The sequence below is a fragment of the Vulpes lagopus genome, chromosome 21, assembly GCF_018345385.1.
Source record: "Vulpes lagopus strain Blue_001 chromosome 21, ASM1834538v1, whole genome shotgun sequence".
Lineage (NCBI taxonomy): Eukaryota > Metazoa > Chordata > Mammalia > Carnivora > Canidae > Vulpes > Vulpes lagopus.
This window is the reverse complement of record NC_054844.1, coordinates 40,294,613-40,311,256: the sequence shown is the minus strand read 5'-3', so window position 1 is coordinate 40,311,256 and position 16,644 is coordinate 40,294,613. Positions and strand designations below refer to the sequence as shown.

Genomic DNA, 16,644 nt, shown 5'->3' with positions numbered 1-16,644 from the left:
GCAGGGATGGTCCTTTTGTGTATCTTCCTCCATGCTTGGTACTGTCTCTTACTGTCACCTACAACCAATGATTATGCTCATTTCTACTCCTTTACTCAGAAATCTTCAGTGATTTTCCACTTTAGCTAAAAGTGGTTCTCAGATTTTTTTTGATTGCATGTGCTTATCAGTAAACTAATGCTTACATATCCTCTGACAGACACATATGTAATTTACTTTAAAACTGCACGTCTATCGTATATAAATTTTTTTAATTTTTATTTATTTATGATAGTCACAGAGAGAGAGAGAGAGGCAGAGACACAGGCTGAGGGAGAAGCAGGCTCCATGCACCGGGAGCCCAACGTGGGATTCGATTCCGGGTCTCCAGGATCGTGCCCTGGGCCAAAGGCAGGCGCCAAACCGCTGTGCCACCCAGGGATCCCATATCGTATATAAATTATAAACATCTACCAATATAAGAAGTTTAAGAGGAGGACATTTTTAAAAAGTATAAATAGGGGCACCCGGGTGGCTCAGTTGGTTAAGCATCTGCCTTCGGCTCAGGTCATGGTCCTCAGGGTTCTGGGATCGAGCCTCATGTTGGGTTTCCTACTCAGTAGGGAGTCAGCTTCTCCCTCTCCCCCTGTAGCTCCTCTTGCTCGTGTTCTGTCTCTGTCAAATAAATTTTAAAAACCTTTAAAAGATTATAAATAAATTTTTAATAAATTTTTATTTATTTATTTATTCATGAGAGACACAGAGAGAGACAGAGACATAGGCAGAGGGAGAAGCAGGCTCCATGCAAGGAGCCTGATGCAGGACTCGATCCTGGAACCCCAGGGCCGAAGGCACATGCTCAACCGCTGAGCCACCCAAGCACCCCTATGAATAAAATTTATATGCGGGGAGCCTGACATGGGACTCGATCCCAGGTCTCCCAGGATCCCACCCTGGGCTGAAGGTGGCGTTAAACTGCTGGGCCACCAGAGCTGCCCTAAATATAGGTTCTTGAAAACCACACCTTTCAAACTGGGGTTTGTTGATCCTTGAATAACACGGGTTTAAACTGCACAGATCAACTTATACGGTAATTTTGTCTCAGTACAGTACTGTAAATGCATTTGTTCTCCCTTCTTTATGGTTTTCTTTTTTTTTTTAATATATATTTTTTTAATTTTTCTTTATTTATGATAGTCATACAGAGAGAGAGGGAGAGAGGCAGAGACAAAGGCAGAGGGAGAAGCAGGCTCCATGCACCGGGAACCCGACGTGGGATTCGATCTTGGGTCTCCAGGATCGCGCCCTGGGCCAAAGGCAGGCGCCAAACCGCTGCGCCACCCAGGGATCCCTCAATTTTGATTCTTAACTACAAAATGTACCCTCTCCTGAAAGCGACTTGCCTGGGAATGGCTGGCATTGAGCTCATTTCTTTTCTCTACCTACCCTTTGCCAATTGCTCTGGCTCTTTACAACAGAAAACCATCCCTGAGCCATCTGAACTGTGCTTTGTCCCCAAACGAAGGGATAATCTGAGAATGCACTATACTTGACAAGGAATTTCTTGAGAGCCAAGTAAGACACACTGACAGGGCGGTGCTTTATCTCATTCCCTGGAAAATACTGGCAAGCCTCTGTGCTGTGGACAACGGCTTTCTTAGAAGTCACATATGAGGTGGTGGATGACCTTGTAGGAATATAGTGTTTTTTAAAAACACTTTTTTTGGTAAGATTTATTTATGTATGGGATGGGGGGAAGAGGGGGAGGGAGAGAGAATCCCAAGCCAACTCCGTGCTGAGTGCAGAGCCTGATAGGAGGCTCGATCCCACAAACCTGAATCACGATCTGAGCCGAAACCAAGAGTCGGCTGCTGAACCAACTACACCACCCAGGCGCCCTGGGATATAGTGTTTTTAATTAGAAAATGAAGCTAAACTTTTTCTGACAGAAAGTAAGTCTGTTTAACTGACTGGTTTAGCCATGTAGGTTGGTTTTGCCAATTAAGTGATATTCCACGAGTGGAATGGGCTCCATGTTTTTGATGAAAATATATGCAAACACTTATCCAATACACAATACATCAGAAATTACAACATGTGTAACTCTTTCAACTTTGGTGACCACTGCCTTGAACTAATATTCACAATTTCCACAACCACCCAGATGCTTTCCTGTCTTCTCTCCTGTTAGTCCCCCGAAGCTTTAGCCAAACCACATCCATGCTCCCATATAGGCACTCTTCCGGGCCTATACCTGTGTATGTGTTCATATCGGTTCCTCCCTTGGGAAGACCCTTCCCTCCCATCTCCATGTGTTGCATTCCTACCTAACAGCTGCTTGGTCTGAGGCACAGATTAGGTATTGAGGATGGAAAATTAACATAATGATAATGATGGCCCTGTTTTCACAGGAGGTAAGAGATTAGTATGGGAGACAGAGAGAAGCAGTGACAAGTTTTATAGAGCCATGATGGGGAACTGAGGTTCTGGGAACTCAGCAGGGGCACCCTCTCTTCACCTGGGGAGTCAAGGAAGTCTCAGAGGAAGTGACTAGAAAGCCAAGGCCCACTGGTTGAGCAGGAGTTAGCCTGACATTTTGCAGGAATGGGAGAGAAGAGAACTGATCTATGTTGAGAGAACGAAAGAGAGCTTAATTGACAGTGTCAGGCAACTCCTCTGTGAAGTTAGGATTTTGACCAGGAGAGACACACCTACCTAACTGTAGGGTTCAGACAGAAATTTCTACCAAGCTCAATCTGTTTCTATTCAATTCTGGAGAGATTGGTCACAGTCTCTCAAAAGCCCAATTTAGAATAGGCTGTAAGTCAAGGGAGAGGTCATCTCTATAAAAATTTTCCCTTGCTTTTTTCCAAAAAAGCAAAATATTTGAACCCGGGCTCAATTGCTAGGGGAATGGGCAGCCTTTTTATATTAGGTCCACCAGAAATAGTGCTAAATGAATACTCTTGGGAAGTCTGGCTCTGTTCTAAGGGTGGAGGCACCCTCTAAACAAATTCATTAAAGAAACAAGGAGAAGCACAAAAAATAAAACATTCAGTTTTCAGGGATTGCCTTGTGCCACAACAGAGGAAAGACTGTGAAGGCTTAAGATATCTGGCTCTTCACTGTTCCACCTCTGATCCTCTCCTTCACGGTCCTGGCACAGAGGCCATGAGATGATCTTCACTGAGGAATGTTCAAGTCTCCGTTTCATGCCACTATTCACAGTGTTGGTTTGTTTTCAAGCAATTTATGTCTATGAAAGACTCTCCTCTACAAATACATTAGTAGAAGAGAGGTATGATAGATGTAGCCATCAACCATCAAATCTTTCCTATACTGGTCACAGTTTGGTACCCAATAACTCTTTGTTCATTCAAAACAGAAAATATTAAAAAAAAAACAAACCCAGAAAATATACTCGGCCTTCTAGTTCTCTGATACAGACCACCCACACATCATTGCAATGGATTTTTACTTTATTTCTCATCTGTTTTCTTAGTTGTGTACCTTCCTCAAGCGCCCATGTGGAGGGTTAACATTTTCTCTATGAAACTATTCACTGTGGCCGTAGAATCAGGTAAGCCCCAACCAGGAGGATGTAGTTATTGAAGCACCAAAGGACATCATTATAAAACACTGACTGTATGTGAAAGTCACATGACGTGGACCCCAAGGACTACACAACCAGTTACGTTCCTATAGATTGTATTGTTGGTAAAGCTACTTCATCTTTTAGCTGTAAACTAAACTGTAACAGTAAACTGTAAACTCATCCCAGAACACAAAAATTCATTTTTGCTAGAAAGCTATTATCAAGCTCTGGAGGGTCAAAACTACGTTTGCTAACATTTTTCCATTAGAAGTGTTTCCTATCAGTGATACCATATTTTTCCAGATGGGTGGGCCCACTGTAATCCTGCTCTAAAACTCTGCTTTCTATCAGTCCCCAAAGCATTTTCTGATTATGGCTTTTAATAAAGTTTGCAACGATGGTGAATGCAGGTTTGTGCTGTGGTACGTATACAGATGCATTTGCAAATGGATTTAGACCTCTGTGTGAAAAGAGCCTGAAGTCTCCCAAATAGAAAAATCTTCAAGTAAATCAGAACTGACTCAAGAGTTTGGAAAAAGGCACCGGGCTTAGTGACCTTACATCAAACCACAGCCAAGGCCGCATTTTAACACGTCCCCACTCCCAGATTAATTTTATTTCTGTCACCCCTTTAAACCTTTGAAATTCCTTCCATCCAGCAAAATTCAGGAGAACAAATACATTCTGACTTCTGCCCCTGATACGTCCCCGTGTGCCTCGATGAAAAACCCAGTTTCAGTTTTCAGCCCTGCCCCTGAGAGAGGCGCAGGTGTAATGAAATGAATCATGCCTCCTCTTTTCCCTCGAAGCCCCAGGTTTTCTGAGAACACCTGCAGAGCGCTTGCCAGTACACTTAGGCCTGAGGGCTCCTCCAAACCGAGCCCATTTTCTTGCAGAGGATCAATCAACTCTCTTTAGATAAGTAGAGCTGCCTGTGAACGGGAGCTGGGCGCCAGAGCCTCTGCTGGGCCAAGGCCCGGCCTCCCCCTGCAGCCCACACCTGTCCCTGCCGGGCGGGGCCTGCAGCGACGCGGCGCGGCCGGCAGATGGCGCCGCAGCTGAATGTTCGCGAGCCGCTCTCCACCCTGTAGAAGAGTCTGGAATAAACAGGAAGGGGAATTTTTTTGTTTGTTTAAGCATTCTAATTTTTTTTAAAACATATATCGCCTTCTTTGTCGGGTCAGAGGCTCTTTTTATTTAAGTCGACATGCATTTGAAGTTAAAAAAAAAAATCAGCACGCAGTCACAAATACATGGTTGTTGTTTTTTAGTATTTCCATTCTTTCAAGGGACCCAAGAAGTAACTTTTTTAAAGTAGCAGAAACGGTCACAAGGGCATCGTGGTTCAGGGACGTTAGCGGGCAGCGCTGGATAAAGACCAAAACACCACAAAACACAACCCCCAGCAGGGAGCAAGGACGCCAGCGGGGCGGCCTCCCCAGGCCGCGGCGGAAGTGACCTCAGCGAGGGGCGGGGCGGGGCGGGGGCTGCGGGCGCCGCGAGAGACAGCGCCGCCTGCTGGCGGGAAGGGGGAAAGCGCGGATCTCGCCCGAGGCTGCGGCGTCGCCTCCCGGGACCGCTGGGGCTGGGCCCACGTTCCAAAGTCGCCTGCGCTCGGGATGCTGCACGATATGCCCCACGACCCCGCGGGCCCGAAAGCGAGGGGTACAACCCGAGCAGCTCTTCTGTCCAGAAGGGAAACCTTATGGTTTGGAGACCCAACGCTCCAAAGGGCTTGACTGTTTTTAAAGCTTCCTAAAGCTAAAAAAAGGATCATTGTTATTTGAGACGATCCTAAAGCAGAGGGAAGATAGAACCCGATAGGAACTCTCGTTCATTTATCTTATCCTGCTGTAAGTTATTTACAAAATATCATAAGTGCTTATCATAATTGGGGGAAAAAACAAACAAACAACGGGCAAGGGACTGAGTTTCGCGGTGATCGCGCTTATCATTTCCCATAATGGCCCCTCATTTTTATTCCAGGATTGTTGCAGTGGGGTTTCTTGAGTCCCTCCTCCTCTCCCCACTTCCTCTTTCTCTTCACTCATTTGACAGGAGCCTCCGCAATCATCTGCCTAGAACACGTCATCATCATCCACTGGGAGAGAGTTGTGGCACCACCTTTCTCCCCCTATGGCTGAGGCCCACAGAAAGAAGACGAGGGGTTTGCGCTTCTGCTCCTGAGCCGGCGTGGTTGCCGGGAATTGTAACCTGCAAGATGATGCCAGACGGTAGCTTCCACGTTAAATAAAGGAAGGAACTTTATGTTGCCCTTCATTAGCTGATGCTTTCTCCGGTAGAGCCCTGTCCTTCAAGTGCCCAAATGATGCTCTATGTCCCTCCCGCTTGCAGAGCTTCAGTGCATTTAAGTGTATAAAAATCGCACATCTCTGTTTTTCTTCTAGTAAGGGAGTAAAGACGTGGACGTTTTCGTTTGGATTAGTCATGCTGTTGATCAGCTCCCTGTTCTCTGAAATGAAAATCCCCATCTCCCATCAGGGTATAGCTGTAGGCATAAATTACAGGCTCTGGTTCAGAACAGGGGCCTCTCTTTTGTCTAGTAGCACCAGAAACACACTAATTAGGGATCTAACTGGAACACAAGGCTTCTTGAGGGTCCTGGAGGAGGAAGGTTGGGCCTCCCAAGTTCTGTACTGATTATTTATTTATTTATTTTTTTAAGATTTTATTTATTTATTCGTGAGAGACACAGAGACAGAGAGAGAGGGAGAGACACAACACAGGCAGAGGGAGAAGCAGGCTCCATGCAGGAAGCCTGATGTGGGACTTGATCCCAGGTCTCCAGGATCACACCCTGGGCGGAAGGCGCGAGCTAAACTGCTGAGCCACCTGGGCTGCCCTGTACTGATTATTTGGGCTGTAGCCTTACAATCTGGATCCACCCAGATGAGCACTGAGAGCTCAGTGTTTGGAACATGAAGAAGAGCAATAAATATACAGTAACTTAGAGAATCAGGAACATGATCCAAAAGGAAGCTTGGCATTTGCTTTATCAGCAGAGAAACAGAGGTAAAGGAGAGAGTGTCTCCCTAAGGGTTACTGTGTTATAAGAGTGTCCTCCAGGGAGAGGATACATGAACAGGGCAGTTGATAACATTAATACAGTGCAGGTAGGCTCACGTTTCCCTGCATCCCAGGACTGCTGGACCTAGTGTTACTAAATTAATGGACAAGGACACACCTCTGAGCCTTTCCTGCAGTGATCCTCAGAGGGAGTCGGCTCAGACAAAGCAAAGCAGCTTCTCTCTCCATTCTCTTTGTTCTTCCTTGGAAAATGGCCTCTCTGTAAAGTCTCATACACTGGCTGCTTTCACCTTTTGTACGAGGGCAAAATAATCACCAATAATGATTTGGAGGCATATTTTTGGAGCCCTGAACTCTGCAAAATGTGGGATCAAATTATTTTTAGAATTCTAATACACTGTAAATTTTTATTCTGGGTGTCTAGGCAAAAATTTCAAGGAGGTGCCCCGCTTTAGCAAATAAAAATAAGAATATCATCTCCAGAAAGGGGTAATGGAGACAGAGTGTTTTGAATCCCACTTAACCTAATAATGACATGTCCTGTACCTTATGCTTTCTCACAGGGGTTATGATTTAATGATCACATTCTTTGCCTGCTGAGAAATCCCTTCAGCAGTAAAACGGTTCTCTGATAAATCACACTTTTTTATACTATACGTGACTTTTTTCTAATAAGAATGATCTAACACAGCTCCTTTAAAAGTAAGGACATTCAGAATTTTCTATCCCAGATTTTAAGTGTGGAATTAAGACAAAGGGTGCTTGTTCTTGTATCAGGAAGAGGCATGCCACTCTCCGAGCACTCAGAGCATCTGCTGCCTGGACTGATTCTTAAACCAAAGGCCACACATGGCTTCTGTGCTTGACAGCTGAGGTGGCTTTTTATGGCCACTATGAGCCAGCTGGAATGGGTTCACATGCACAACAGAAGATGGGCTCTGTGGGTCAAGAGAAAGCTTACTAGGCTGAGAAGGACGAGGGTGACAGTTGAGAAATACTCTAGGTTTACTCCTTAGGAATGCTCCCTCCCCCAAAGTAAGGACTTTCAGTTCCTTTATGGGGCATCCTCAGGCTCTTTATGACAGTTCTTCCTTTGGGGGGATTTTATCTGCTTACTAAATATTGGCTATTTTGTCCAGAATAATGGAACATCTGCATGTTTTTATTCAATCAAGACTTAGGCTGAACAGAGAGCAGCTCCTTTGCGCCAGCTTCTGGTGACTTCATTCTTTCTAGCACTCTCTGGAGAGGGAATGAGAGCAGCCCCCAGCCAGAAAACCAGCCCCGGTTAGCAGCTAATTTAATAGCTCAAGTTCCACAACTGAGGCCCAGATGAGCTTCTAAAATAATTCTGAGGCTAGATATAAGGAACGCATAAGCAGGTGTTAAGGGAGTATATATATATATATATAATCTTTGTAATTAACAGAAAATTTTTTGATAAATTAGCCACTGGACATGTATATTCATACTACCGTGCTGTGTTTATGTTACTATGTTACCCCGATGGCATAGTACAGTATGCCTTTCATCCACAGGTTCTTTCCTGTGTTAATGTGGTATATCAAGGCACTTCAATTTAATAGCCATAGCATTTGGAGAGCAAGAGCCCTGTCATGCACTTTCTTTATGTTTCACACAGTAGCCAGCAGAGTATTAGATGTGCAGTAGGTGATCAGGAAAGAAGTGCTTAAAAAAAAAATATATATATATATATATGGACTAAAGGAACAAGGAGTGACTGTGCTTTAATCCTGAGATTAGGCCTGCCTTTATTGTCATGCCTGAGGAAACTGGACAGTGATGCTTCAAAGCAGAAAACCGGAGTGGAGACATCGCAGCTTCTCCAGCTGACAGCAGCTGGCTTGCCTATATGCCAGAAACCGTATAAGTACTTTACACACATGATCTCAGGTATACTTCACCCCAGACTAAGTTAACCATTATTTTACATATGACAAAACATTCCCTAAGCCACACAACTAATAAATAGCCTATTCGGGACTGGAGTCCAGAGCTAAGTCAGTCTCTAAAATGCATGCCTGTAGGCACATTCATGCTCCAGGATATCTAATAACAATGTCTGTAGCTCCATTTGCTAACTACCCTTCTCTGCAGAACTGCCTCACGACCTAATATCTGGGGTGGAGGGAAAGAGAGGAAAGAGGACAATAAGCAAACACAATTCATAACTTATGAGGCTTGGGTCTTCACGGTTGTGATGTTCTTTCCTGTGTGTTATTTCATCCTCACAGCACTCTGTCGGGTATGTTACTGTGATCTCTTAAAAATAAGGAATATATCTCTGGAGAACAGGTGCAATTAAAACAACAACAACAACGTGCTAAAATTCAGAGGCCGGGAGGTAACAAATCTGCTGACAGGTGACACCACACCTGCCTCAGCCTCTCACCTCAATCCAGAGGGCTGGGGTCGGTGCTTCCCACACTCCCTTCCTTTCTTATTAATGCTCAACGAGCCATAAAGCTTATGCCTGTCTCTACCCGCACCATAAATTCAAATATATTAGTGTTGGCTTGATGTGCCCCTAAGTCATTTCAAAAGCAGAGGAGAGGTAGAGAGGAAGCAGTAAAAGTGACAATGCATGGAATGTTCTGTAATGATTAAAAAGAATGAATTCCATTTAAATGTACTGCCGTGAAGTGATGTTCATGGGCATGGCAAGCTGACTAAAACAGTAAGAACAAATTGCAGAATAAAAAATAGCATGTTATCATGTGTGTTTTTTAAAGACACAAAACTGTGTGATACACACAGCTGTGCAAACACACACAGAAAACAGTTGGGTTATACCCCAAACTGATAACTGATTTCCCTGGGGAGAGGACGAGGTCTGGGGTGAGGTGGGTAGCATTGGCCTACTTTATCTTTTTACAAGATCGTTTTTTCAAATAACGTGCGTATAAAAGAATAAAAGGAAGGAAAGAGCAGAAAAGAAACAAGTGGTGCTGCTGGAAAAGAAAAGATGAGTAACACGCAGCACAGTACCATAAGCAGTACGATATATGCCAGATGAAAATCCACTGCCTCATTCATGTCCATAAGGGACCAGTGAATTAGCAGAGAGTTCTCATGTTGGCATTGTTATTATGAATTGGGCGATTTTTAAACTATAATGTCTCCTAACTAGCAGAAATACAGTGCTGAGAAGTACATTGGACCTGAAACCAGACAGCCTAAGTTCAAGGCCTTACTTTGCAGTTCTCTAATCTTGCACGAAATTCTCAGGGCCTTAGTTTCCTTATCTGTAGAGTGAAGATAACAGTAACATACTTCATAGGGTGCTTCAAGGATTAAGTGAGATAACACACAGGAAAGAATAGCAAAATCATGCAGACTGAGACTTGGAACTTATAAATTATGATTGTGTTTACTGTCTTCCCACTCTTCCTCTCCCACTTTAAAGAATTACATTTTCTCACACCTTCAAGATGTCTCACATCTTCAAGTATGTCCCCCACACCGAGGCAGAGCTAAATGAACAAACCATCAGTCTTCAATATAACATTTGCTGATCACAGGCCTCCATTATTTGAGGCTTTAGAGTATGAACATGCATAGCTTTTAAGCTTCAATCACCTGCATTCATGTATTTTAAGGAATGTATTCATTTGATTCATTTATAAATACACTCTTTTCCTATGAAAACTACTTTTGATGCAAGAACTAAAATATCCAAATCAGAGAGGCCATTTAAAGTACAAGCCAAAAATATAATTTTAAAAGATTTTTTTTTTTTGCATCTTAAATGTGCCTTATTTGTGGTCCTAAAATTTCAAGCTGTTCTGAAATTTCCAGAATTGCAAGCCTTATAATAAAAAAGGATTTCAAAAATAATAAAAGAAACACTAATACCAGCAATATAACCAGACACAAAGGAGAAACATGAGAAGATTAATAAATATCAGTTGCATGCACACAGCACCATGCCAACAACGCATGATGTAACCATGGTCAGTTACAGCCTCACCTCTGAAACACAGCCAGGTTCTCTACTTTTGCTGGTTGCGCCTGTGTTAAAAAGCGCAGGGACCTGAAGGTTTCTGGTGAAGTAAAGAAGAATCCAGTTTAAGTGGTTTTGCAGTTTGGGTTCGGAAAGGATCCATTTGAAGGAACCAATTCCAAGCGCGCAAAGCACACATCCCTCCCAAGCTCCTCCACCCCATTAAACTGGGCTGTCAGTTTAGAGCTGGGCGCCCATTGTTCACTTTGTTCTACTCTAATTAGACTTGACAGATTGCTCTTTCTAGCTACACTGGCTATCGCCAAGAACAGAGACAAGAGGCGAGGCTGACCTTGTCACTCTGCCCTTGGAATCTCCCCCACCCACCCCATCCTAGTCCACCAACACCGAAATGTATCCCCAGCAGCTCAGATCCATTCCCCATCTCCCCAAGCCCCCCTGGCAGTCTCTGTGCCACGGGCTAGTCTTTCAGTTCTGTGAGATTTCAACCCTCATTGTCTGTGGGAGCAGAATAAGTGTGCTCTAATATTTTTCGTATTAATACTCTGGCCCCCTCTTTTTTTTTTCTTCAAGCCTGGTGGGAAAAAACAGACCAGCTTTTTTGAAGGGAAAGATACTGCAGTTCCGCCCAGGAGCCAGGAAATATTGATTGCTTAATGAAACAGAGCTCCGGAAGGATTCAGGCCCTGACCTGCATGCATCTGAAGCAAATCCCTGGCCCCACTGCCCTCAGAGTCCCTATCTGTAAAATGATATCAAACTTCTTGAACGTTCATCATGCCAAAAACATGTTACACTGGTGTTACATAAAAATTAGATCATAAAATGGTAGAGCTGGAAATGATCTTAGAGATCATCTAGTCCAATATCTTCATTTGGAAGATTAAAACACAGAGGCCAACAGAGGGAGGTGACATGCACAGGGTCATGAAATTAGTTCTTAAACTTTAAACACCTGGCACTGAACAACAGCTTGCTAATTAGCTTTGTCACTAATCTGCCAGTTCCCAGTTTATCCTATGCTTGATAATAAATCATACTGGCCAGGAAAGCAACTTTCTTTCTCTGAGGAAGGAATTCTCCTCACCCAAGGACTATGTTTTCAGAAATGCATCTCTTTGCTGAGAATCCGATGGTCTTGTAATAAATAGATCCTGACTCACCCAATGCCACATGCCTCTTACAGGGGCACAGGATGGAACTCAATGGACTTCAGGCCTGGGACCCTGCTCTCAAATAGGAGTGACCCTCTCCTTGACCTAAGTCTGGCTCTGCCCATTGCCTCAAGAGCTGTGAGCAGGAGAAACTGTTAGAAATTTCTCCTTGGGGACTCCAGAGTGGCTCAGTGGTTGAGCCTTTGCCTTTGGCTCAAGATGTGATCCCGGGGTCCTAGGATCGAGTCCCATATCAGACTCCCTGTGAGAGCCTGCTTCTCCCTCTGCCTATGTCTCTGCCTCTCTCTGTGTCTTTCATGAATAAATAAAAAAATCCTTAAAAAAAAAATAAAAAGCCTGTCCTTTAGTACAATCTAACTTACCTGAGACTTCAACAGGCCCTTTCAGAAGAAATAAATTCTATGTGCTATCTATATGGCTAAGCCTCAACTGTAAAGAGAAAATGTGGAAGACAAATAGAGTCTTAGATAATATTCAGGTATTCTTGTGCATTTTGTTACGTGTGATACTGTTACTTTGGCATAATAAAGCAGTGTACCGAAGAGTTTAATGGGTGAGATGTCATGATGTCTAGATTTGCTCTAAAACACTGTAAAAGTAATAGATGAAGTAACTCTGACCGAAAGTTAATAATTATTGAATCCAGGTGATATATCAGGGTTCATATACTCTATATATATTTGAAAATTATCAAAATGAAAAAGCTAATATGTTAGGCAAAGGAAAATGAAATTTCAAATTGAGAAATTAGAGTGAAAATGGAGAGGAGAGAGGTATAAGAGATAATAAAAAGAATTAACAATGCTCAGTGACTGGTTAAAAAGTGGTTATTGAAATTGAAGGGTTGACATGATTTTCAGGCTTTTGCTTGGGTGCCAGGAAAGAACCTACTCTTTCAGGCATGCGGAATTGGAGTTTCAGGGAAACACTGAGTTAGTGATGTCCAACTGCCTGTTGGACACACAGATTTAAAGGTCAGGAGAGAGCCTGGTGGTGTGGATCTGTGAGTTGTCAGGTCACTGACACATGGGTGGTAGTGATTCAAATCATTGGGAGAGCAAGGCAGACGAAAAGGTAAGGTGGCTGAGGAAGAAGCCCAAGGCATATTCATATTTAAGAAGTGGGGAGAGGAAAAACTTTCAAGAAAGAATGGCCAGACGGGTATGAGAAGACACAGGAAAAAATAATTTCTGGAGAATCTGTCAAGAAACAAGGGGTCAACAGAATCCCCCAAGTTAAAATAGGAAACCTATTGGATTTAGCATCTAAGTGACAATTGCCAAAGAACTTTCAGTAGTAATGTGTTGCAAAGTGAATCAGGGGAGAGTAAGGACGTTAAAAAGATGGAGGAGAGCTGGATAGCATGGTCCTCAGAGGAGGACGTTAAAAAGATGGAGGAGAGCTGGATAGCATGGTCCTCAGAGGAGGGGGGATTCCTAGAAATGATTTGCAAATTGGTGAGCTCTGGGTCCAATCAATAACTTCTGCTCAAGGGGGCTCAGTAGAAGTGGATTCCTGGGAGAAAAAAAAAAAGAACAAGTTTCAGTTAAAGCAAGGAGGAGGAGGGTGCATTCTATAAGGAGATTAAGAATATAGGGGACAGTTCAATGAAACAAAGACCCCAGAGGGCACTGTGAAGAAAGTTTACGAGGTCAGCAGTGTATGAGAGTCAGGAGGGCAGAAGCAGATTCTTTTGACCTCTGGTTGGCGTGTCTTAGCAACCTCTTCAATGATTCCCAAAATACAATTCTCTCCACTCAACATCATCTTGCAGGTATTAAATTTGGAAAATGTTAATAAAGCATGACCTTGATCATGTCAAATCCTTGCCCCCAAACTTTTATTAGCTCCAATATCTACTGCATTAGGTATTAGGTATAATACAGCCCTTCCATAATCTGATTCCAACCTGTTTTTTCGGCTTGATCTTTTTGGGTTTGCTTATTTTTATTTGCTTTGTTTTGTGTTCCTTTTCATGAACGTTTCTTCCAGAATGCCAAGCTATTATTCACTATTCTCTGAACATATTAATTACATGAAATATTATACAAAAAGGGCTGAGAAGTGTCTAGCATATAATAGCATTCAGCAGACATTAGTTTTGGTATACTAAACTATTTATAACTCCCCTTTAACTATTTCATGCAGTTCTCTTTTCCCTAAAGTGTCTTTCTACCTTCGCTTATGTTATAGAGCAAGATTCAGCTCAGGTGTCATCTCTTCTAGGAAACCTTTCCTGGGTCTGCAGCATACCACTTCTTTACCTCTCTTGACACTCAGCCTATTAGATCTGCGTATATATCTATTTCCCTCATTAAAATATGTTTCCAGAAGGCCAAAGCCAGTACATGGCACTAAACATACTAAAAAAAAGTGGGTGGATCCCGTGGCTCAAGTTTAGCGCCTGCCTTCCGCGTGATCCTGGAGTCCTGGGATCAAGTCCCACGTCGGGCTCCCTGCATGGAGCCTGCTTCTCCCTCTGCTTGTGTCTCTGCCTCTCTCTCACTCTGTGTCTCTCATGAATAAATAAATAAAATCTTTTAAACATTTTTGGAAAAAACTTTGCTCCCTTTCCTCTTTTTTTAAACTGCATTTTTACATGCTATATGACATGCTTTCTTATATGATACCCTCACGAGACAGAACATAAAGACTCCTAACTCTGGGAAATGAACTAGGGGTGATGGAAGAGGAGGGCGGGGGGTGGGGGTGAGTGGGTGACGGGCACTGAGGGGAGCACTTGACGGGATGAGCACTGGGTGTTATTCTGTATGTTGGTAAATTGAACACCAATAAAAAATAAATTTATTATTAAAAAAAGTAAAAAAAATATGATACCCTCACTCTATTTCTGAATGGCTGTGGACATTGTTTTTGCCACCCCAGTGTCCCTTCCAGTTCTTTTGGCAACAAGGTTGATTTTCTTTGTGACTTCTCTGCTTTTGGTCTTTGTGATTCAAATGGGGTTCCTCTAACCCCTGGGATCAGGGTGGAGGATGTGTCAAAGATCTAAATTAGCCAGTTATTGTCCCATTCCTATAGCCTTCCTGATTGGTTTGAGTGAACATATGCTCTAAATCTTCCAGTCAAAGTAGATCTCAGGACTTTAATCTTTAGAGTTACTAGAAGAGGAGTTCTTTCGCTCTCTCTGCTGGACATGGAGTCCAGGGTGCTCGGCTGCTGTAGTCATTTTGATACCACAAAGGACAAGCCTGTTTGAAAATGAAGATATGGAAAGAACATAAGCAAGAGAAAGACAGAAAGTGAGTCCTGGTGACAGAAGCAGAACTGATTTCAGCCATGCTTGGAAAGAAAACTATTGCTTGTCAGTTGGTGTTGGGTTTTGTTATTTGCAACAAAACCATATTTTTAAAAAATATTTTATTTATTTATTTGATAGAGAGCAAGTGAGCATGGCAGGGAGAGGGGGAGAGGAGGAGGGAGAAGCAGACTTCCAGCTGAGCAGGGAGCCTTATGTGGCACTGGATCCCAGGACCTTGGGATCATGACCAAAGTGGAAGGCAGATGCTTAGCTGACTGAGCCACCCAGGCGCCCTGCAACAAAACCATCTTAACTGATATAATATTTATGGGTATCTAGTACTTTGCCTGACACACGAGACTATTCAATAAATGAGTGTTTAACAGATAAATAAGTTGTTGTGAGGTACTGTAGTTACTTATTTCTATAGGGCAACTTGGTAATATGTATTTACAACCTTAGAAAAGATCATCCTTTTGAAGATGGATGGTGTTGATAGATGCATAACAATGTGAATATACTTAATGCCACTGAACTGTACACTTAAAGATGGTTAAAATGGCAAACTTTATGTTATATATTTTACCACAACAAAAAATAAGTAAAAGACAAAAAAAATCATTAAACTAGAAATAAAGGCTTATAGACCTGTGAAAACAGGGACAGGAAAGCTTGTTGTATTGTACTAGTAAAACTAGTAATTATTCTCTACTTTTAGAAAATGTATCATAGGGAAATAGATAAGTATATAAAGTTGGTTTATGTGAGCATCACTGATAACATCAATAGGGACTGGGTAATAAAATCATGATATATTCAAATAATGGAATATTACACAGTCATTAAATTGATAAAGGAGATTCATGTGCTCCTTAGGAACATACATATATCAGAATGCTAGAAATATTGGAATTATATTAATATCAAGTAGTTTCTCAAAAATAAGGCAAGACTTTTTTTAAAAATAGATTTTATTTATTTATTCATGAGAGACACACAGAGAGAGAGGCAGAGACAGAAGCAGGCTCCATCAGGGAACCTGACATGGGACTCGATCCCTGTACTCCAGGATCAGGCCCTGGGCTAAAGGTGGCACTAAATGGCTGAGCCCACCGGGGCTGCCCAAGGCAAGACTTCTTATAAGATTTATGAATTGGAGCCAAAGGATTGATGGAAGAACATCATTCAGTATGTTGTGGGAAGTAAACTGCTCACTCAGAAAGAACTTACTGTACTTCACTGAATTTCAGATACCATTAGTCGTAACATTCCTGACTTCAGAGATGTTAAAATGTGAAAAAGTATGGATCTAGAATTGACCAAACATAATATGCTTAGGGGCAGAAAATCGTACCTGTTGATGACTGGGATGAGGGGAAATGGGATATGAAAATCATTAGATAAAGTGAACTAAAAAGGGGAAGTGTTTTCAAGTTTATAGAATAAAATTATTCTACACCGAGTGAAAAGAAGTGAGTGAAAGGCTTTGCGGAGACGTATAAGATGGCTACAAAAGCATGCACTGAAGATTAATGTTGTAACTAAACTAAAGGAAGCAAGCAAGTAGCCCTGCTAATTTAGACACTGTACAATAATAGGT

At 42.6% G+C, this 16,644-nt stretch overlaps 1 long non-coding RNA gene across 2 annotated transcripts in view; it reads right to left on the bottom strand.

Annotated features, from left to right (window-relative positions):
* Window positions 1–1,845: 1,845 nt before the first annotated feature.
* The window catches only part of LOC121480227, a 44,298-nt gene continuing 29,499 nt past the window's right edge, over window positions 1,846–16,644 (bottom strand). The window contains exons 3-4 of one of the 2 annotated variants that reach the window (XR_005984914.1): window positions 12,145–13,297; window positions 1,846–10,686 (exon numbers count right to left, since the gene is read on the bottom strand). This is a non-coding gene — a long non-coding RNA (uncharacterized LOC121480227). The remainder of the gene's footprint in view (window positions 10,687–12,144; window positions 13,298–16,644) is intronic. The other variant, XR_005984915.1, reaches the window with a different exon arrangement.